The sequence below is a fragment of the Choloepus didactylus genome, chromosome 16 (assembly GCF_015220235.1).
Source record: "Choloepus didactylus isolate mChoDid1 chromosome 16, mChoDid1.pri, whole genome shotgun sequence".
NCBI lineage: Eukaryota > Metazoa > Chordata > Mammalia > Pilosa > Megalonychidae > Choloepus > Choloepus didactylus.
This window is the reverse complement of record NC_051322.1, coordinates 7068726-7093184: the sequence shown is the minus strand read 5'-3', so window position 1 is coordinate 7093184 and position 24459 is coordinate 7068726.

Sequence of the window (24459 nt, the reverse complement as noted above, 5' to 3'; positions counted from 1 at the left end):
AGAGAAATATTCTTTATTTTTTCATTAATTTGTTTATTATTCATATTATTTATTCATTTATTTTTCACTCATGCTCCTGATGGAGCTATGCAAGGTACGGCACCTGCGCGACTGATGCACAGGATATTGAACATCTTCAATACTCTCCTTGCACATCTTATTTAAAACTCTTTGGACCGGAATGCATGCAGAAGAGCTGACAGCTTAAGCAGCTTATGTAAGCCAGTATGTTAACCATCAAGATTTCTTTTTTAAATGAGGTAGATAAAATAAGGACACATTCATGAATTAGGAAAGACAGTGAATGCTTAGTCAAAGTCAAATAAGGACAAAAAACATTCAGTGAACAGATAACTAGACATAGCTTTGTCTTTGTCTCATCCAAATCAAATATTACAATGGAGATAATGATGAAGGTGGGATTTGTTGATACAAAGGGAAATGAACTACTTTTCTTAAGTGGAGTTTGGCAGGAATTTAACCAAAGGCATACAACATTCTTATGTCATGTTTAAAGACAAAGTAGTTCTGGTAAGACATTTATTAATCAATCTCGTGACCATGAGAATTAGGAGAATTGAAGAGGTTATACACATGAAGTATGAGCATTGTCAATACAGCCTATTTCTTGATGAATCAGCAAATTGGGCCTAAGCAGAATCTCCCCACTTTCAAATGAGCTTCTTAGAACTAATATATGTTGGTTTTCTGAATAATTAATTAAATTACTGATAATAAGAAACCATTAAAATGTTCATCCACGTTGAGATAATTTAGCACTGGTTTTCCCTATTTTATGTTTTACATAGTGTTGAAAGCAAAGATATACTGTCAGTTGTATGAATATTTACTTGGCATGTAGGGGGAACATCATGAGTTATATTGGCCCGTAATAAACCTTCCATACTAGAAAGGAGACTGGGGCTGAAGGAATGGACGGACGCTCAGAAGCTGCTCTGGACAGGTGCTGAGCAAGGCACTGAGGAAATCTACTTATGATACAAGCATGCAGCCTTGCAACACATTTCATGCATCAAGGTCAATATGTAAAACATGCTTCGGGAGCTAAAAAAATGATTAACTATCCAAGTTACATCTTGTTGGCAGTCACTAAGAGATTATAAATAGGAGATGCATATTGTGTTAGTCGTCTGCTGGCCAGCAAGTTGACAACCACAGCAAGGCAGTCAGCAGCCGAGTAGGAAAAGTCTTCCCTCAAAAAAAAAAAAAAGGAAGCAATGCCCTACTGCCCCGCTAGATTATCTGTTAACCCTCTGTGCCTAAGGCCACCTTAACAAAACATAAGGCAGAGGTTCCTTATTGAGAGAAATAAAAGAGAAAATGCTCCCACTCCCTTTGTTTCTCTCTGGATCTCCAGCCCTTACTCGGAGCCTTTTGTACATTTGTTTAATAACTGAACAATCATTCATTAAGTGCCTGCCATTCAGGAATATATTGATTAGACCCTGAAGAAATAAAGTTTCCCAAGGCCATGGCTTTCTTCATCCAAATCAAATCAGAGCCCCCTGAGTTAATCCTGTAATATCTCTTGAATTATATGACCAACAATTGGGCATTGCCTGTATGCATTGTTCTTGGAGCCTCTAGGACTTCTGATGGCGTTTAAAAATAATATTCCTAGAGGAGTTGACAAAACTATGCAATTGGGTATGGAAAACAATAATTCTTCTTTCACCCATTTTGACCAGAGCTGTACCTGATACTTGTACAGTAGAATATTTTGGGCATACTGGAGAATAGTAAATAGCAAATGATCTACAGCTGTGTTTTGGAAGTCATTCATCTGTATGCAGCAGGAATGCTAAATAAAATATACTCAAAACCTGAAGGTCATTTGTTGGCTCCCGTAACTAAAAAGTCCAAGAGGTGGCAATTTTCTCAAGCGTGGCTTGATCCAGGACACAAACACCCCCAGGATCTAGTTGCTGCCTTGGTTTCATTTAAATAGTCTTCGGGCAGTCCACAGTTCTTCCTTACTTGACCATGACCATCTTGAGCCAACTGTGGAAATAATAAAATGGACACTGTTTTAAACCAGAGCGAACCCAAAGGACACGGCCAAATGTGGGGGAGGGTTGGTTCCCGAGGGAATTTGGAGTCATGCCACCAGGAAGAATTGGAAGTGGGTTTGGGGCAGTAAGCAAATGTGTCTTTTAAAAAGAAGTCCATATGTATTTTTCTCTTAGAGCACACCCTACACTGTCATACAGTTATCTAGTTACAGGGCCATTTATTCTGCTAGAATGTGATCTGTTTGAGGCCAGAGATACTATGTCACTTTATCCATATCTATACTTTTGAGCATAACACTTGATACCTAGTGAGAATTAAATAGAATTGAAAAATGGATGGAGGAAAGAATGAATGAATGAGCAAGCATGACACAGAGCTTGGATGAGGGAGTTGGTAATTGAATAGATAGCAATGAGAAGGTTAAAGATGCATTGAAGAAAAGAACACAACTGGTCCCAAAGATGGGCAAAGGGCAGGATGGCTCAGTCTGCAAGCCATCCCAAAAACACTTAGTGAGAAGCTTCTTTTCACTGCCCAGGAATGAAAACTGAGCATCCATAATTGGTAACTCCTTCTCAATAGAATCGTCACTGAACAGACAACAGTATAGCAGTTGCTCCAGGTGAGGGCGTGCGTGTGCACCCTGCAAGTCCGTGCGACTTTCCTGTGCTATAGGTGCTAAAATGTGCACACCTCATGGGAGTACACACACACACACACACACACACACACACACACACACACAATTTGAGAGAGTGTTGCTGTCAACAACGCTTTTATGACTAGGCAAGATTAGCCCTCCTGCTCTGCTATTCTCCTCCCAGAGGTCTGACTCACCTGCATCTAAAATGTCCAGTCTTTTTCTAGCCATTGCAGATCTTTAGAAGCCAAATTTCTTACCTGCGTCCTACTCCACACTGCTCCCTGGCTGATCGGTAACTGCGCCTTTGCGATTCTGTCCACAGCTGCTGGAGGCCGGCTTCCGAAATAAGAACCTCTGTCCCCACCAGGACTGTTGGGGTGAACACCCACCCAGCGGGGTGTGGCCTGTCCCAACTTGTGTCCCTTCAGGAAACTGCAGTCAAATGCAGCCTGTGATAATGTCTCTCAGGGTCAAGCCCCGTGTCTCTCTAACAATGGCCCTCGAGTTCTACAGAAACAAACGGAAATAGAGACCATTTAGCTTGCAGGTATTTGAAGCATTTACTGACCTTATGACATCCCCACAGCAAGGGAGTCGTTCGAATCCTGGACTAGATCCATCTGACATATAAAAGCTGCCAGGGAAATGTAATAAACTCAAAAATTCTTACAATGTATCATCCTCTTTTATTTCCTATCCTAATACCGTTCTGTATATCTCCATAACGATGTATATGTGAGTATGTGTTACAAGTGTGCAGGGGAACTAATGAGAAAAGGAAACAAACAAAACTGCTTTTTACTGCAATCTCCACCTTTTTCCCTGAGATATTTCTAACTTTATATTTTCATTTGGTTCTGTCTCATCTTGTGATACTTCAGCTTGGCCATTACCAAACTCCTCGGCACCTGATAACAAGCCCCTAGAATTCTACATGTATGTACACAGCTGTGGTGGTCTGAAGCTGTATGAACTCCAGAAAAAGATGTTCTCAAATTTAATCAATTCCTGTGGGTGTGAACCCATTATAAGTAGGACATTTTGATGAGGTTATTTCAGTTAAGAAGGTACTGCCCACCTTAATCAGGATTGTTCTCAATCCTATTACTGGAGTCCTTTATAACGAACTGAAATTCAGACAGACAAAGCCAACGACACTTGGACGAGAGCAGAGAGGCAAGGAGAGGCTGCCGTGTGCTTTGTCATGTCACAAGCTAAGGACCAAGAATCGCCGGCAGCCGGCCCCAGAAGGCCACAGTCTTTGGGAGAAAGCATCACCTTGATGATGCCGTGATTTGGACTTTCTTTCAGCCTCAAAACTGTAAGCAAATAAACTCCCATTGTTTAACCCAATCCATTTCCAGGTCTTTGCTTGAGCAGCCTGGGAAACTAAACAACACCCTCCTAAATGAAAGGGCTTCTCACACCAATAACCCTGTTCCGACTTTGCGATTGGGGTTCTGTAACCTGGCACTAATCAATAAAAGAAACACGGTTATTTTAAACCAACTAGTTGAGAATCAAGGAGAAAAGGGAAACTATTTTAGAGCTGCCAAAACCATCTGTCTTATCAGCAGACTAGTTCTGGAGCACTTTTGCCAGAATCTTTTGTCATTATTATCAGTCCTATTTATAATTACTTAGAACTCCACATATAAACATAGCAATGATTCTTAACAACCAGCAACTCGGTGACTGTTTTCAATTTCCAGAAATGTTCCAAGAACTTTGTCTTAAATAGCCTCTTTTTCATACAATATAAATACGATCCCATTTCTTTACTCTGTAATTGGTACATGAATACTATTTTTCCCTATTTTATACCCCAATCCCAATTCTTTGTCCTAAATATAAGTACCCAATGTGATAATCAGAAGAAGGATCAGAATTTTTTAATTGGCATTGTTGGGAAGAACTTTCTGTAGCCTGGTTAGGATGTCTATCTTTGTAGCTTTTCAATAGATAATATTTTATCTGTATTTGTTAAGGAGAATAATCTAAGCTTATCAATTTTTTGATTAATTCCCTTTGAAAAAAAGTGATTTGAGATAATGGTACTAGCTTTAGCAAATTATTTCTACCTAATTAATAATTGATTTGACAAAAATAGCCTTGTTTAAAATTCAAGGATAAACTAAATGTCATGCTTAAAATCCAGCAGGTCTTTAAAAAGGATTGTGATTTCTAGATAAATATTTTATTCAAGTTTAGTTATGATCCAAATGAAACTCTCTGTGATCATTTTTCCTTCAAGGCTATTCTCATCACATTGCTTTGCTGACAGAACTTTTCTAAACAAAGTGAACACTAGTGCTAAACACTCTCCTGTGGTACCAGCTCTGGCAGTTCATGTGTGTGCATAATTTTTACTCATTTCCAAGAACCATTTCTGAACAAAACTTGACCTGACATTATAACTGATAGTGAAAGAGAGAACATTCTAGCTGATTTTTATCAAGAGTTCAACCTTCACACAAGGCCTATCATTATCATTTATTTTTGTTTTTATTGATTTAGCAGAAATAACCGAGAAGTAACAAATTTCCTCTCAGCTTAACACACAGTAAATTGTGATCATCAATAAATAGCTATAGAATATATAAATAAAAGACTGAATGAAAGAAGCATATGCATAGCCTACCTTCTTTAACTTTATTATTTCCTTATTCCACAGATATAATAAGCAAATCAGATAATAGTCATTTTCAATCTTTAGTTTGCATGTCAGAAATTCTGAAATGAGATAAAAACATTTGCACATTTAGCAAAACTCCAGGAAGTGCACTTTGAGAAATACTGACCTGTAAATAAGTTACATGGTTATAAACATTGCAAATAATCTAGTAATCCACAAAAGAAGCTCCAATGTAACATGTGATACAATCAGTTGGGATTGCATCTTATTGAGACCCCAGCCTACTGATTCTGGGAACAAATACTCATTTATTGCTTGTTCATTATGTCAGGTGCCTACCTTTTCATGATTCTTTTTATTAAAAGATACCAGTTTACATAGAATAACCACTGCAGAACAAGAATCATGGGCAGCTTATTAGAGATTGAGTCAAAATTAAACATGGAATAATCTAGAAAGGGGCTCGGGGTCATTCTGACTTTCACGCCCAGCCTCTCTTAACTAAGAAATTGGTAAGATCCTTTGCTGATCCATTTTATGACATCCTTCTTTTTACAACACACTGGTCCCTTTTCAGTGACGGATGCTTTAGGGTCAGGCACCACCTTTTTCACACCTGATCTTTTTCACAGATCAGAACTGTGGGTATGAATTGTAGAAAATTCTGTTTCCTTGTGTACTATGACTCAAATGTCACATTTTTAAGTTCAACATCTTCCTAACCCATATTTATAGTTTTCTACTTTTCAAACCTAGGGTCAATTTTCTTCTTTAGGGTCTTCCAGACTTTGCTATGATGCACACTGGCAGCATTCCAGCACTTGTAACTCAGCACTTTCCATCCTGCACTGTGGCGTCTCTGATGGATTCTGTTTTTTTCAGCTGCAGCAATGGTAGGGAGGATGTGGAGGACCTGAGTTTGGGTGGAAAATCAGAACATTAAGCTGTCTTCCCCAGGATGAAGTTATGGAACTTCTTGAAAGAGTCCAGGAAACCATTAGAGGAAGTGAAGCTCCCCTCCTCTCTCTAAGGGCACAGGCATCGAGATGGGCAGTTGAAGCTTGGCTATACTGCTGAACCCTGTAACACCGCGGCACTAACCACAAGGGGTTGGAAAACCATCGCAAAAGTGAAAGGTGCACTAAAGTGACTGGCTATAAGGAAAGGGGCTAAGCAAGAGGCACCTTTTAGGAACTAGACTAGTATGGGAATGTTTGGTAGAAGAGCCTGTAAAGGAGGAAATAAAACGCAAGTGGCTGATAAAAGCATGTGCCCAGGGAGGGCTTTCCTACTCAATCTACCAGGCTATATAAAGCACTCCTGAGCTTCTGAAATCAGAAAAAGAAAGTACAGGGAAAGATAAATTGTTATTAATCATTTTGTATCTCACAGAAAGCTGTGGAGAAATTCATGGAAACTAACAAATCTGTGTAGGTTTGGTGCTGCTGCCAGTGTCACTGAGAAAATAGCCCTAGATTAGAGAAAGAATCCTAAATACGGGTGAGGAGAAAGGAGGGACAAGGGTCCAAAAGGGCAGCGTAAATTCAAGGCAAAGTCCCTAAAGCACGTTAACAATCCTGAGGGTGCCACAGAATAGCCAGTTCTGGGGACGCAGTGGTCCATTTGAACAAGAAGAGCCAAGAAATTTCAGCCAGGGGTGTGGAAATCTGCTTTAACAACTAGGAAACCAGGTTGAAAACAAAGACACACACATACAGCTTCCAGTTTCAGCTCCAACAAGGAATGAGCTTGGAAGCTACCATGCTGTCTTCACAACAACACTAGCAAAACTTCAGAAATCCTGAAAATCAGTGACTTTTCATGAACTCATCAGAGAACTGAGAACTTAGGGTAAACTGACACCCTAAAATCTAGAGAAATGGGTGAATACGGAGCATCAGAGAACAGCTGACCTGGAGCAGAAGACGCCTGAGCTGTAAACTGGTAGGAACATTTAACTGAAATTTGACAAATTGCTCCAGATTGAGAGTGGACCAACACAAGAGTAAGAAAGATGTGGTGGGGGCAGTTTGGGGAGGCTGCACTTTTGTGGTAATTCCAAGGAACAGGGCCCCGCAGGTTCTCACAGCAAAGATCCGGGAAAAATCCCCTCATGTTTCTGGCCCCAGGATGGGTAAGCAACCATTCTGAAATAGGAACAAAATCCTCTTCAAGAGAAAATAATTCCCCAGTGCCCTATGTGATCGGAGAAGAGGGCAGTTATCTAGCCCCAGCCTCCTCTCGCTGTTCTTTACAATCTCAGGGGAGATAAAGGAAAAAAAAAAAAAAAGGCTGAGAAACACTTGCGAGGTCACAGCGCAGAGACAGAGACCCCCCAAAAGACCGAGATTTAGTTGTGAGATTAAGGATGCTCCCTCCCTGCTCCACACCGCAGGACCCCGGCACTGGGTTAGAGCTGAAACCTTCCTTTAGGAGAGTCTCAGGGAAGCCCAGACAGCAGGACTGACAAAAACAAGGAGAGTAGACTAAACTACAGCAAACTTAAGCACAGTTCCACTCCCAGACAGATTAACATAAAACCTCAGACTAAAGGCCTATTTACTTCAGCATCTATTAACCAATGCATCATGTCCATCTTTCAACAAAATTGAGGCATGATGAAAGTCAAGAAAGATACAGTTTGAAGAAACAAGGCAACAAGCCTCAGGTGTCATGCAGATACTGGAATTATCAGATAGGGAATTTAAAATAACTTTGATTAATATGCTAGAGGTTCCAATGGAAAAGTGAGGCACATGCAAGAACAGGTGTGTAATGTACACAGAGATATGGAAAGTCCAAAAAAGAATCAAAAGGAAATGTTGTAAATATAACACTCTAATAAGATTGGTGAATGCCTTTGATGGGCTCAACCTTTGAGTGGATATGGCCAGATAAAGAATCAGTGATCTTGAAGATAAGTCAACAGAAATTTCTGAAATTGAATGCAAGGAATAAAAGAAAGGAAAAACTCCTAAATCCAAGAACTATGGAACATTTGCAAAAGGTAACATACACATAACTGGAAGCCAGAGGAGAAAAAAATAAAGAATAAAGAAGAAGAAATATCTGAAATTAATACTGCCCAGGAATTTCCAAAATTGATGACAAATACAAAACCACAGTTCCAAAGAGCTCAGGGAAACAGCAGGAAGGAAAAGTACCAAAACATCTATATCTAGACATGTGATATTCAAACTGCAGAAAACAAGAGACAAAGGGAATATCTTGCAAGGAGCAAGAGGAAAAAATCACTTTATAAAGATGAAAATTGCATCAGACTTCTAATCAGAACCCACGCATTAAAGAAGGGTGGAGTGAAATATTTAACATGCTTAAAAAAATACCCACAAACCAAGAAATCTGTATTCAGTGAAATTACCCTTTGAAAGTGAAAGAGAAATGAAGACTTTCTCAGACAAACAGAACCTGAGGGAATTTATCACCCTAGACCTGCCCTACAAAAAAATGTGTAAAGTACTTCAGAGATAAGGACAAGATGTAGGTCAGAAACCTTAACCTACATAAAGAAAGGAAGAGCATCAAAACAGGAATAAATGAAAGGCAAATAAACTATTTTTATTTTTCTTCATTGACCTAAAAGGTAACTGTTTAAAATACTACTAGCAGCAATGTTTTGGATGATTGGAGCCTATGGATAAGTGAAATCATTGGCAGTAATGTTACATGGGATGAGAAGGGGAGTAGGAATTTCTTTGTGACAAGGTACCTGCACTCCATGTAGAAGAATAGTGTTATCTGAAAATTGGAATTAGTGATAGATGTATATTTCAAACTTTATGGCAAGCACAACAGAATTATAAAGGATTTTGATATGCTAAGAGGTGATAGAAAATGGTATCAAATAAAATGCTCAAAGCCAGAGAAGGCAAAAAAAAAAAAAAAAAAGATGAGAAGTTAAAGAAACACAGAACAAGCACAGCAAAGACAAAATGGTACAAACAAGAAAGAAATAGATCCAACTCTATTAATAGTCCTTTTAAATGTGAATCTCAATTAAAAGATAGAGACTGTCATAGTGGATTAAAAACAAGACCCAACTTTATGTTGTCTATAAGAAGCCCACTTTAAATATAAAGACACAGATAGTTAACAGTAAAGGGGTGAAAAAGGATGTACCATGCTGTATTAGTCAGGATTCTCTAGGGAACAGAATCAACAAGAGATATCTTTGAATATTATAAGATTTTTATGAGTTATCTCACATGACTAAAGGATGCACAAGTCCAAATGCCATAGCATCCTGTAAGCTGGGAACTCCAGTGAAGGTTTTAAATTAATTCCCCAGGAGAAGCTGGCTGGCTGAAGTAGAGAAGGAAATTCTCTCTTCTTACTTCCGAAATCATCACTTTTTTTAAAAGACTTCAACTGACTTGGATGAGACTTCTGTCATTATTGAAGACAATCTCCTCCTTTGATTGTAGATGCAACCAGCAATAGATGTAATCAACTTACTGATGATTTAGCTCCATGAACTGTCCTCACAGTAATAATCAGGCCAGTGCTTGCTTGACTGAAAAACTGGATACTAATCATGGCCAAGTTGACACATGAACTTAACCATCATAGTCCACCCTTCATCAATGGCAGCCATACTCATCTCCTTAAACCATAGTTAATCTTTAAGTAAAAACAGTAGCACTTGATTATTAAAATCTTCCTCTGCTGAAGTCACCCTCTGGAAGTATTCACATGGAACATAAATATCTTCATGTTTTTTGCCCACTTAGAAAGTTCCATCCACATGCCTCTTCCCAACTGCTCTGAGAGTGTTGAGCCTGTGCCCCCAGAGATTGTGGAAAGTCTGGCTGTCACCCCTGTGTTCTCAGAGGGTGGAGCCTTCACTCCAGTGTTTGGGGAGAGCAAGGCTGTTGCAAAAACACTTGAAAAGGTTGGGACTGCTGCTCCATCAGGGCTGGGAGGACAAAACATCATTGCATAGATGACTCTCAGAACTTGGAATCTAGAGGACTATGCCCTGCAGGGTTTTGGAATTGTTTGGGACCTGTGATCCTGTTTTCCTTTTAATTTCTCCCTATGGGAATGGAAATATTTATCCTAGGCCTGTCCCTCCTTTGAATACTGGAAGCAGGTAACTCATTCTCTAGGTTTCACAGGTTCACAGGTAGAGGGGAATTGTGCCCCAGGACAGACCACACCTAAAACTGATTTTGATGGAATTCTGTACTTAGTATTGTTACTGAAATGACTTAAGGATTTGGGGATATTGTGATGGAATTAATTCATTTTGCATGTAGAAAGAACATGTCCTTTGGGGTCCAGAGGGTGGAGAGTGGTGGCTTGAAGCTGTTATGTACCCCAGAAAAATATGTTCTTAAAGCTAATCCATTCCAGAGGGTATAGACTCATTGTAAGTGGGCTTTTGACAAGGTTACTGCTGTTAAAGTTTGACCCACTTCATTCAGGATGGGTCTTAATCCTCTTACTGGAGTCCATTATAAAGGAAATGAAGAGAGGGAGGGAGGGGGGGAGAGAGAGAAAGAGAGAGAAAGAGAGAAAGAGAATGAGAGAGACAGAAAACCACAAAATTATCATGGAGAAAGAGGAGCATTCATTATGATAAAGGAGTCAATTTTCCAAGGAGACATAACAATCCTAAATGTGTATACACCTAATAACAGACCAGGAAAATACAACTGGCAAAAATCAATAGAACTGCAAGGAGAAGCAGACAAATCCACTAGATAGTTGGAGACTACAATACCTTTCTGCCAGTTATTGATAAATCCAGTGGGCAGAAAATCAGTAAGGATATATATTTGAACTGAAAAGCATTATCCATCAATTGATATAAATGATATTCATACAATACTTCATCCAACAAATGCAAAATACACATTCTTCTCAAGCTCACATAAAACATTCACCAAGATAAACCACATTCTAGTTCATAAAGCACACCTTAACAAGTTAACAAAAAAAAAAAAAAAGAAGAAGAAAGCATACAAAGCTCTCAGAGCATAAAAAAATTGAACTAGAAATTAAAACTGGCAACTATTTGGAGATTAAAAAATATGCTGCTGAATTATATATTTATTTTAAAGATTAAGAAAAATAAAAATTATTTTAATTAAAATGAATATAAAACTTTCCAAAATTTGTGGGAAGCAGTGAAAGGAATGTTAGGGAAAATTATAACATTGAACGCATATATAAGGAAAGAAGATCTAATAAGATATAATATTAACAATCTAAGATCCTACCTTAAGAAACTAGAAAAATAAAAGCAATATAAGTCTAAAGGAAGAAGTAGAAAAACATTACTAAAAATTAGATCAGAAATCAATGAAGTTTTTTGATTAGGAAGAGGTGGGGGTAATTAATAAGACAACGTGTTGTACAAATTCCAAGGCTGAATGGCCAGAACAACTCTGATTATGGAGAATGATATTCAACTTTCAACTGTTAGATAAGATTGTGGAAAAATTAAAAGGAATACTGTTCTGGTGTGCTGGAGCTGCCATTATGCAAAATACCAGAAATGGATTGGCTTTTATAAAGGGGATTTATTAGGTTACAAATTAACAGTTCTTAGGCCATAAGTGCCCAAACTAAGGTATCAACAAGAAGATACCTTCACTGAAGAAAGGTACCTCTGTCACCTCTGTCAGCTGGGAAGACACGTGGCTGGTGTCTGCTGGTCCTTTGCTCCAGGTTCTGGTTTCAAAATGGCTTTCTCCAAAATGTCTCTGGGTTTCTGTCTCTCTTAGCTTCTCTCTCTCACCTCCTGTGCATCCTTGCTTGCTCTCCCAGGCCATTACTTTCTAAGCATCTGGGTCCTCTCTTAGCCTCTCCAGGGCAAATGCTGGGCTTCATCTCTTAGCTCAGCATCTCCAAACATCTTTCTGTCTGCGTCTCCAAGCATCTGGGTCTGTGTCAGCCCCTGAGCTCTCTTAAGGACTCCAGTAAACTAATCAAGACCCACCTTGAATGGGCAGGGTCAAACCTTCATGGAAATAATCTAATCAAAAGGTCTTACCCACAGCTGGGTGGGTCACATCTCCATGGAAACAACCTAATCAAAAGATCCCACCCATAATAAGTCTGCACTCACAAGACTGGATTAAAAGAACATGGCTTTTGTGGGAGACTGTAATAGATTCAAACCAGCACAGATATGGTCCAACATTATCCAGATTACTAAAAAAATAATAAAGCCTCTGGAGAATATATGGCTTTGATTGGCTTATCTAAGATGCTTTTGTCATACCAATTAAGGAATCTTAGAGAATATTTGCTTTCACTCTGTAGGCTACATGAACAGACCAGTAACCACCTATAACATGTATAGACAAGGCGCAGAGCCCGTCATTTTCCCCTGGGCTTCCTGCTGATGAAGGGACACTGATGGGGATATTAGTGCAACATTGGAATGGAAGGTAGGAATGGAATATTCACAGGAGTTTACAGGAAGTTCAAAAGTCATTTTTAGGTCTACAGTGAAGCTGTAAGAGAATGCAATTTCTAGAAAAATTCCAATAGTACCCTCAATAGAGACAGAGGAGAACCCACTGTCTGAAGATGCGTATCTGTGAGCAGGCCCACTCAACCAAGAATGGTCTAAGTGGAGGCTACTGCTCCGCCAGCTGCTTTCCTACTCCCACCCTCCAGAAGCTCCAGAAAGTCCCTCCTAAGAGGACGGCAAGGCCAATCGCTGCAACACGTCAGGCCAGGCAGTCTGAAGGGTAGTGAAGAAAGTGAGAAATTACCCAAAAGTCTGTATTTTCACAGATTTATGGGCAAACATATAATTAAGTATGTGGAAAGAATATTACAGTCTAATTTTTAAAAAATTAATTTTTAGAAAACCCTGAGAAATAAGTCAAGTTTTTAGCCTTAGAACAACAGAAAATAGAGTTCTCAAAATATAATAAAGTAGACTCTTGCCCTAGAGCCAAAAGCAAGGGAAGACAGCCCTGTCATCAAATCCTCTTGCAGAAGGGGTAGGAAGGTGGGCCCAGGACCACAGGCCACTTAGAAGTTACATGTTCAAGGTAGTGGAGTTCCAAAAAGGAGATTCTACTTGATAAAAATTGAGGTTTTAAAAACATTCTGGTAGACAAGTACAGCTTGACGCTGATTCAGAAATGTTCCAGCCTATCAGAAATCTAGTCCCTAGAGGGCTCCTTTCTGGGTAATGCTGGCTAATTGGTTTAACAGAACAGGTGACAAAAAAGCATCAATGAATATGATCATGTTACAGAATTTTATTTGTATTCAAGATTAGGAATTGAATGTACTGTCTATGGCAACTACCAAAATTTAGTAGTCTGATAGCAACTGTGTGTGAGACATGGGACTCTGAGATTCTTAATTAACATCAGTGACCGATTTTACTACAGAAATCATGCAGTAATGGGCAAGTCAAACATGTATTTAAAAGGATTTTCACATCCCATTCAAGCAATCTACTGGAATAGTGGAAATATGAAAGTAACCTTAAAAGGAGAGTTGAGAAAGCAGCAGGAATTAAGAAGCAGCCAGATATTCCACCACTGTGTTAGGCGCTAAATAGAAGACAACCAAGAGGGAAATGGAGCCCCACAAAAAAATTTGCAGAGACAATCCCATGCTGTCAAAACTGATCATCTCCGGATGGGTGGCAAAGGATGCCTCAAAGCTCCAATTTTTGATACTGTCAGATTGATAGATTTTGCACGCCTGTTGGGTGTAAAAGAGCATTTCATTGTGGTTTCAAAATGCATTTCTCTGATTACCAGTGAAGATGAGCAACCTCTCACGCCTCTACAGGAACTCAAGCTCCTTTCTCCATGTAGTGCCTGCAAGTGGCTTCAGCCTATTTTTCTATTGACTTGTCTTTATCTTATTGGTTTTTGAAATTTTTCATATATTTTAAATTCTAATCTTTCAGTTAATGCACTCATTTAAACAATATGCATTGAACTCCTACTATGTGCCAAGCACCGTTATGAGTGCAAGGGCTACTGCAAGCAACCAAAGACCTCAGAGTTGACAATCATTTTTATGAGCCTCTGGTCTGCCATTGCACTGTAATTATAGTGTCCCTGATGTACAGAAGCATTAAATTTAATATAGCTTATTTTGTCAGTCTTTTCCTTTCTGGTTTGTGAGTAGTGGGTATTATTAAAGAATCACTTTCTGACTTAATGCTAAAATGTATAATCCTTGATTTTCTGCTAAAATTTTTAAAGCTTTCCTTTTCATGTTTAGCATCTCAATTGATCAGAAATTTATATAAACTGGGAATTCAGTTTTATTCTTATTTTCCAAATGGATAGACATTTTTCCTAGTCCAGTTGAGTGAATGATCAATATTTTTCTATTGATCTGAAACTGAAAACATATAGTCATGTATCAGTGTTCGCTTTATATATCACAGTCTTTCAGAGAAACAGAACCAACAGGATATATATATAATCTACCTATCTATCTATCTATCATCATCATCTACCTCTCCATCTACCTATATTAAGAGATTTATTGTGAGGAATTAGCTCATGGGATTGTTAGGGCTCACAAATACAAACTCAAAAGGCAGGCTGCAGGCTAGAAATTCTTGTAAAAGTGATGTTGAAATATTGACTCTGAATTCCTTAGGCTGGGAACTCAGGAAAGTGTGAAGGATGTATTCTTGAGGTAGAGTTCCTTCTCATCCCTGGAACTCTCAGTTTTTGCTCTTAAGGCCTCCAACTGATTGGATGAGGGCCACCTGTATTATGGGAGGTTATCTCCTTGACTTAAAGTCAGCTGATGGTGGATGGTAATCCCATCTGCAAAATACTTCCACAGCAAAATCTAGGGCAGCATTTGACCAAACAAATGGATACCGTAACCTAGTCAAGTTGACACATAAATTTAACCATCACACTTTACGAATGGGTTTTTTTTTCTGGACTCTGTTTGCTATTCCATTGGTTTCCTTGACTCCTACCATGCAAATGGCAAACTGTTTTAAATAATCTGGCTTCATAAGATGTGATATTTGGTAGGGCAAGACCCCAGCTTGTTTATCTTCTTCAAAACTGTCATGGCGAGGAAGGGGCAAGATGGCAGCATAGAGAGGAGTAGAAGCTAAGTAGTCCCCCTGGAACAACTACAAAAAACCAGAAACAACTAGTAAATAATCCAGAATAACTGCGGGGGGACAAACGAGACCATCCACTCATCATACACCAACCTGAATTGGGAGGAATGCCCGAGAACACAGCATAAAATCTGTAAGTAAAACCTGCGGATCCAAGTCGTGAGACCCCCTCCCCCATAGCCCGAGCTGCAAAGCCTCGTGGTGCCAGAGAGAAGCTCTCTCACAGCAAGTGAATATAGCTCAGCTGAGCTCCAACTGGGGTTTTAAGTAGCGAGTGTGAACTGCTCACTACAGGTACGAATCCCCAAAAAACAGACAGAGGCTTTGGGTGACGACTGACCTGGGAGAGCCGGAGGGTCACCTTGGACTGGGTCTGAAGGGGACTATCTGTTTCTTTTTGGCTCAGTGGAGAAACCCCCAGTCATTTTCAGTTTCCAGGGCTGTGACTCTGGGAAGAGTGGAGACAGCACAAGCAGAGAGAGAGACCATTGAAATGCTAATGACCTCCACCTGGGGGATCTGTCTTCTCTAGGAGGAAAGGGGTGGGGCCCTTTCCATTCAGAACCAGACCCCAGAGCCTGGGGGGAACACAGCCATACCTCCTCACACCAGTCAAGAATTATAGGCTAACAGGCATCACATGCTGGGCTGAAAAGCACAGTGACCTGAGGCATCAAAGGGTGGAGCAATTTTCTAAGACACACCTTCAGGGAAACCAGATACTGAATATTTCTTCCCTCTGGGACCTGAGCCTGTTCTGGTCTGGGAAAACCTGATTTGGATAACCAAGGAAACCATGCCTAGACAACAGAAAATTACAACCTACACTAAGAAAAACAAAGTTATGGCCCAGTCAAAGGAACAAATGTACACTTCAACTGAGATACAGGAATTTAAACAACTAATGCTAAATCAATTCAAAAAGTTTAGAGAAGATATTGCAAAAGAGACAGAGGCTGTAAAGGAAACACTGGGCACATATACAGCAGAAATCGAAAGTTCAAAAAAACAACTAGTAGAATCTATGGAAATGAAAGGCACAACACAAGAGATGAAAGACACAATGGAAACATACAACAGCAGATCTCAAGAGGCAGAAGAAAACACCCAGGAACTGGAGAACAAAACACCTGAAAGCCTACATGCAAAGGAGCAGACGGAGAAAAGAATGAAAAACTATGAGCAACGTCTCGGGAACTCAAGGATGAAACAAAGTACAATAATGTACGTATCATTGGTGTCCCAGAAGGAGAAGAGAAGGGAAAGAGGGCAGAAGCAATAATAGAGGAAATAATTAATGAAAATTTCCCATCTCTTATGAAAGACATAAAATTACAGATCCAAGAAGTGCAGCGTACTCCAAACAGAAGAGATATGAATAGGCCTACGCCAAGACACTTAATAATCAGATTATCAAATGTCAAAGACAAAGAGAGAATCCTGAAAGCAGCAAGAGAAAAGCAATCCATTACATACAAAGGAAGCTTCATAAGACTATGTGCGGATCTCTCAGCAGAAACCATGGAGGCAAGAAGGAAGTGGGGTGATATATTTAAGATACTGAAAGAGAAAAACCGCCAACCAAGAATCCTATATCCAGCAAAGCTGTCCTTCAAATATGAGGGAGAGCTCAAAATATTTTCTGACAAACAGACAATGAGAGACTTTGTGAACAAGACACGTGTCCTACAGGAAACACTAAAGAGAGCACTACAGGGTTATAGAAGACAGGAGTGTGTGGTTTGGAACACAATTTTGGGAGATGGTAACACAACAATGTAAGTACACTGAACAAAGACAACTATGGATATGGTTGAGAGAGGAAGGTGGGGAGCATGTGAGACACCACAAGAAAGGAGGAAAGATAAAGACTGGGACTGTGTAACTTGGTGAAATCTAGAGTATTCAACGATTGTGACAAAATGTACAAATATGTTCTTTTACGAGGGAGAACAAGCAAATGTCAACCTTGCAAGGTGTTAAAAATGGGGAGGCATTGGGGGAGGGATGCAATCAGCATAAACTAGAGACTGTAACTAATAGAATCATTATATTATGCTTCCTTTAATGTAACAAAGGTGATATACTAAGGTAAATGCAGATAAGAGGGGGGGATAGGGGAGGCATGTTAGACACTTGACATTGGTGGTATTGTCTGATTCTTTATTCTATTTTGATTTAAGGTTATTTTTCCTTTTGCTGCTTCCTAGTTATCATTTTTTTTCCTCTTTCTTTGGCCTCTCTACCTTCTTTGACTCTCCTTCCTGCCTTGTGGAAGAAATGTACATGCCCTTATATAGATAGTGGTGAAGGTGGTGAACACATAAATGTATGACCATGCAGAGAACCATCGATTATTTACTTGGGATGGAATGTGTGGTGAGTGAACAAAACCAAATTAAAAAAAAAAAAAATGGGTTGATGACAAAACCTCGAGGGCAATATACTGAGTGAAATAAGCCAGACACATAAGGACAATTATTGCAGGGTCTCACTGATAGGAACTAAGTATAATATGTAAATTCATAGACATGACTATAAGGTACCAAGATATAGGACGAGGCTTAAGAATGGGGAGCGGTTGCTTAGTATGAGCAGAATGTTCAACTAGGATGAACTTAAATGTTTGGAAATGAACAGGGGTGTCAGTAGCAAGATGTGAGAATAACTAACAGTGCCGAATGGTGTGTGAATGAGGTGGAAAGGGGAAGCTCAGAGTTATATATGTCACCAGAAGGAAAGTTGGAGGTCAAAAGATGGGAATGTATAAAACTGAATCCTATAGTAGGCAATGTCCATGATCAACTGTACAAATACTAGAAATCGCTTCCATGAACCAGAACAAATGTATGACAATACAATTAGAAGTTAATAATAGAGAGGCATATAGGGAAGAAATATATACCTATTGCAAACTATATACTGCAGTTAGCAGTATTTCAACGTTTTTTCATAAACAGTAACAAATGTACTATACCAATACTACGAGTCAACAGTTGAGGGGGGTTGGTTAGGGATAGGGGAGGATTCGAGTTTCCTTTTCTTTTTTTCTTTTTTCATCTTTCACTTTATTTCTTGTCTGGAGTAATGAAAAGTTTCTAAAAATTGAACAAAAATTAAGTGTGGTGATGGATGCACAGCTGTATGAGGGTACCCAGGGGCAAGTGATTGTACACTTTGGGTCTTTGAATAATTGTATGGTATCTGAACAATCTCAATAAAAATGGAAAAAAATAAAAAAGTGCCTTATCGGTATGAACTGCTGGAACCATTTAATAGCCCAGTCTAGCCAATAAAGAAACCTAGAGGTACTTAACAAATAGCTATTAATTATAGCAAACTTAATACAGTAACTTCTCTTTTATTTGCAACTGTATCAAATACAATCACAGCAGAATTTAGGTATTCAATTAACAGCTTTTCTTAATTTATTTAGTTATTAAAAAACTTTATACTCTAGTGCAAATTTTAAAATCTTTATACACCCTAATTAAAAGATAAAGCATGAATAAAATTTTCCAGGCTGTGGGCTGCATAGTTCATTATAATAATGCTTAACCCCAGTATAAATTACAACATAAAAATAACCACAAAATGGCACTCTTAGCTTTAACACCATATACCAATTAATTTCTTTTTTACAAAAATAAGGGAAGAGAGCAAGAGGGACAAAATTAGACAAAGCTCATAGCTTTAGCTGTCAATAGTTAATCAGCCAACTTAAAATCACCCAGGGTCAGAAGTCTACCAGAAACCTGTCATCAAGGCAGGAGAAAAACAGTGCATAGAAACAAGAGTGCCCCCAAGGATGAAAGGAGCCCCAAGAATGGAAAAAGCCTCCAGAACCCTGACCATAGGGCAGAAAACCAAGACACTGAGTGGGAGAGTGCCTTGTTTTCTAAATCCCTGTTGGCCGCCCTAGACGAGGACTAAAGGGGCCCAGGGCAAAGGGCTCCCTAAATCTCATCAAAGATCATTGAGCCCCGGGTGTCTCTTGACATGGTGAGTAAAACAGTTAATGTTTTTAATTTACATAAAAGCCACCTATGATAGCTGGATAAGTAGAAGATATTCAATATAATTCTTTAGCTGGAAAATGGTTAGGATAGTCTTCAATAGTCAATAGAGGAAAAATTACTGTTTATTGAAATCACTTCACTCAAGCAGCTTTGAATTATTCTGACCATGAAAAGCCCTTGTTAAAATAAGGCTGTTGCTGTAATCTCAACAACAAAAACTTATTCTCTGCTCCCAGGAACTTTCCCAGCATTGCCTGCAATAAGATATGAGGGATGTAACCATACGGTCTCATTATCAGGACCTTGAAAAGCAAGCCCGAATGAGGGGAGGGCCTAAAGATAACAAGGAAATGCTGACTAAACAGCTTTCTCTCTTCTATTTTTCTTTCCTTTCTGCTTTCTTCTGGTTTCTGGTCATTTCTTTGTTTGGGATTATAAAAGCCCAAATAATTCTTCTCACTCTGAACTGGTCTTGGAAAGCTTTTTCTTTCCCCTCCAGTTCCTTGTTGATGCATCTTCAATAAACTCATCTTCTCACCAGAAAAAAAAAAAAAAACTGTCATGGCTATCCTTGGACCTTTGTCTATCAACATACATTTTAGAAAGAGCTTAATAAAGTTAAAAAAAAAAAAAAAAAGTCTCAGGACTTGGAACAGCAACACACTGGAAGCATATATTATTTTACTAATTTATGGAGAATTGTCATTTTTATAATACTTAGGCATTCTGTCCAATCCTTATAGTTTGTAACTATACAGTTTTTCTGTTTATTTAGTTCTCTCTTGAAGTACTTGAATAAAGTTTAAATTTATCTTAAGAGTCATGCAGCAATGTTAAGTTGTCAGTTTTATTCACATATATTTTACTCTGCAATTATAAATGCTTTCTGCTTTCTGCTGCTCTCTATGAATGCCATTGCTTCTTTTTAAAAATATTGTTCTTCTGTGCAATAGCCTTGGTAACCATTATTAATCCTTATAATTTTTCTATTGACATTCTTGGAATATATCTGTGGATAATAATGATATAATAAGTAAAACAGCTTTAGTTCTTCCTTCTAAATTATCATAAATTATATGCTTACATTTTTGGCTTACTATGCTAGCAAGGGCCTCCAATACCCTATTCAATGGGGGGGGGGGGCAATGAGCACCATCGTCTCGTTCCTAATGTTATGGGGAATGGCTTCTAATGCTTTATTATTAAAGATTCTGTTATTGTAGACATTTTGAAGAAAACAGTTTTCATATTAAGGAAATCTTCTAATCCTAGTTTCAAAATGTATCATTGATGTTTGTAATTTTTTGTGATTTGTTATTGAGGTCAGATTTACATACACTAAAATGCAAAGATCATGAGTGTACATTTCAACAGGTTTTGACGGATATACCTAGTTGTGTAACCAACAATCCAAATAAGAGATGGAGCATTTCTGTACCACCAGGAAAATCCTTTATGTCCCTTCCAGTCAATTCACAGCTCCTTAACCAATGTTCTCATTTCTATCATTATAGATTAGTTTTACCAGTTCTTGGAATTCATAGAAATGGTGTAATTGAACATGTCAACATATTATTTTTGAGTTCCATCCATCTTACTAATTCTTTCAGTAGTTTGTTCCTTTTTTGTTGCCAAGTATTATATGTACATGCCAGACTTTTCATGTAGATGGATATTTGCTTTGTTTCCAGTTTATCCAGTTATGAATAAAACTGCTGTCAATATTCTTGTAAAAGAATTTTGTGAACATACAAAATAACTGAGCTATTCCAGGAGTGGAACAGCTGAAGTACAGGTTAGGTATATGCTTAAATTATAAGAATCAATATAACATTTTCCAAAATGGTTTACCATTTAATAATTTCAGGGGAATGTATGAGAATTATATTTGTTCCAAATACTTGCAAACTTTTGATGTTATCAGCCTTTATAATCTTATCTACTCTTGTTTGTGAAATAAGAGTAATTTCTAAATTATCATAAATTATATGCTTACATTTTTGGCTTACTGTGCTAGCAAGGGCCTCCAATACCCTATTGAATGGGGAGGCAATGAGCACCATCATCTCATTCCTAATGTTATGGGGAACGGCTTCTAATGCCCTTATGATTTTAATCACATTTTGCATTTCCTTGATGGCTAATGATGTTGAGCACATTTTCATTTGCTTAGTAGACAATTTTATTATTTAGATTAGGTTGTATTTTTTTATTATTGTTTCTAAGGAGTCCTTTGAATATTCTGGCTTATAAATCCTTTGTATATACAGGTACTGAAATATTTGTCAGAGTCTTTTGTTCTTTCTTAATGAGACGGTGGCTATAATTTCGATTTGATCCACTTTATCAAATTTTTTATAATGCTTTGATGTTGACACTAAGAAATGTTTTTCTATCCCAAGCTCATCAAGATATTCTTCTAGAAGTTTTACAATTTCAGCTTTTACATACAAGGTTAAATTTTTTGTGTTGCCTGATGTAGGTTTTGATACTCATTTTCCCATGTTTATCCTGTTTTTCTAGTACCATTAATTGCAAACACTTTCTTTCTCCACTGAATTCCTTTGGCACTTTTGTAAAAAGTCCATTTCATGTGTGTGTGCATGGATGTGTGGAAACTCTGTTCTGTGCCATTAAGCTACTCATCTGTCCTTACACCAAAACTCTGCTTTGATTATTGTGGCTTTAGAGTATAAGCACTGCGAGTCCTCCAACTTTGCTTTCTTCTTTACTAATTAGTTCTGGCTTTTCTAGGACCTTGCTTTTCACATAAATTGTAGAATCTAACCATCAATTTCTAAAGCAAGATCCCTGTTGCTGTTGAGTGAACAGGTCAGTTTGGTCAGAATTAGAATCTTGGGAATACTGAGTATTCCAGTCCATGATTGTGCTGTATCTCTCCAATTATTTACAGTTTCTTTTATTTTTCTCAGCAATGTAGCATTGTTTTCAGCATAGAGGTCTTCAATGGTTGTTAAACACATGCCTAAATGGTTTATATTTTGATGCTGTCATAAATTTCTATTTTGTGTTTCTTTTTCCATTGACCTGCTTTTGCACATGCAGTTGATTCATGTGTATTGTCCTTGATTCCTGCCGCCTTGCTGTGCTCAGTTATTAGCTTGACAGTAGTGCTTGCTTTCCTTTATTCCTTTCTTATTTTGCACGGTCATAGAAGTTTCTACCTACTCGAGGCTGTGGGTGAAACCGGTTTTACTTTCCTCTTTCCATCTGTCTGATTTTATGTACCTTTATCCCCTTATTGCAGAGTGAGTCCTTCCAGTACAGTGTTGAAGTGTTGAGAGGATGTAAGTAAAAATATATTTTAAATATATATAAATATATTTTTAAATATATAAACATATTTTTAAATAAAAAATATAGCCTTTTTTATTTATTGCTAGTTTTTATTTATTAAAATTCTGCAGGATTTTTCTGTCCTTGACACAAAATGGATACTGTTCTGGAGTTTCTTTACGAGTGATTTCTTTTTTCAGGTTTTGGTGACAGGATTATATTCTCCTGTAAGATTGGTATTATTTCTTCCTTAAATATTTGGGGGAATTTGCCAATGAAACCATTTGGACTAAGATTAGTAGTAGCAACATTTTTTTATTGTTGATTACATTAAAATCCATTACTAGAAATAAAGCTATATATAGTCTCAGTTTATTTTTGTATCCATTTTGCTAAAATCCGTCTTTCATGGCATTTTTCCATTTCGTTTAAGTTGTCCAATTTATTGACAATATGTTTTTAAAAATATCTCCTAGTTGTTGTTTTAAAATTGGTTTGATATTAGAGATGTCCTTCTTTCTTTTCTGATATTGGTGATTTGTATTTTTGTTTTTCATTTTTTTCTTCATTAGACTTCATAGCAGTTAATCAATGTTTTAGCCTTAAAAATTAGCTAACTTGGTATGATTTCTTTATGCTTTGTATGTTATTTGTGTGTTTTCTAGTTTATTGATTTCTGCTCTTTTTTATTTCCTTCTATTCACATATTTGGATTTAATATGTCCACATTTTCTTAGATTTGTAAGGTAGAAATTTAGATGATTATATATAAAATATTTGATATAAATATTTAAGCCATCAATTTTCCTCTAACCATTTAGATGCATCCTACAAATTTCATATGTTAATTTTAAAGTTTTATTCACGTCATAATATTTCCTTCTTTCATTTGTGATTTTCTTTTTGGTCTATGGATTATTTTGAAGTCTGTTATTTAATATCAGAATATTTAGGTCTTTTCTGCATATACCATTATTATATTGATTTCTAATTTAATTTCTAATTGAACATTCTTTGGAAGATTTCAATCCTATGAAATTGTTGTCACTTAGTTTTGTGCTAACATATGGTCTGTCTCAGAGTATCTTTCATGAACACTTGAAACTATTCATATTTGGGGAGCAATGTGTTCTGTGAATATCAGTTAACTCAAGTTGGTTGATAATGGTTCATGTCTTTTATAAACTTACTGCTCTTTTGTCTTCCTTTTCAGTCAATTAAAAAGAGGGGAGTTACGCCATCTTTAACTCTTCCTGTGCTTTTCAATTTTCCCCTTTTGTCCTGACATATTTCCTTTTTCTTGCATTTTGAAGTGCTTTTATTGGATGAATCAATATTTGATATTCTTATGTCTCCCTGCTAAATTGACCCTTTCATCATTTTAAAATGTTCCTATTAATCTTTGTCTTGAAGCCTACTTTGTCTGAAATTAATCTAACCTCTCTTGCTTTACTAAGATTAGTTTCTTCATGGTACTTTCCTTCCTTCACTATACTTTCAACCAACCTGTATATTTATAGTAAAAGTATATCTTGCAGATAGAATTAGTTTGCTCTTGCTTTAAAAAAAAATGTGAATATGTCTGCCTTTTAATTTGAGTGTTTAGTTCACTTACATTTAATAAAATTATTCATTTCTTTCGATTAAAATCTACTCGTACTATTTTCTCTCTTCCATCAGTGAAATAAGTAAGGTCTCAACTAAATGCCTTAAAGTGCTCTGC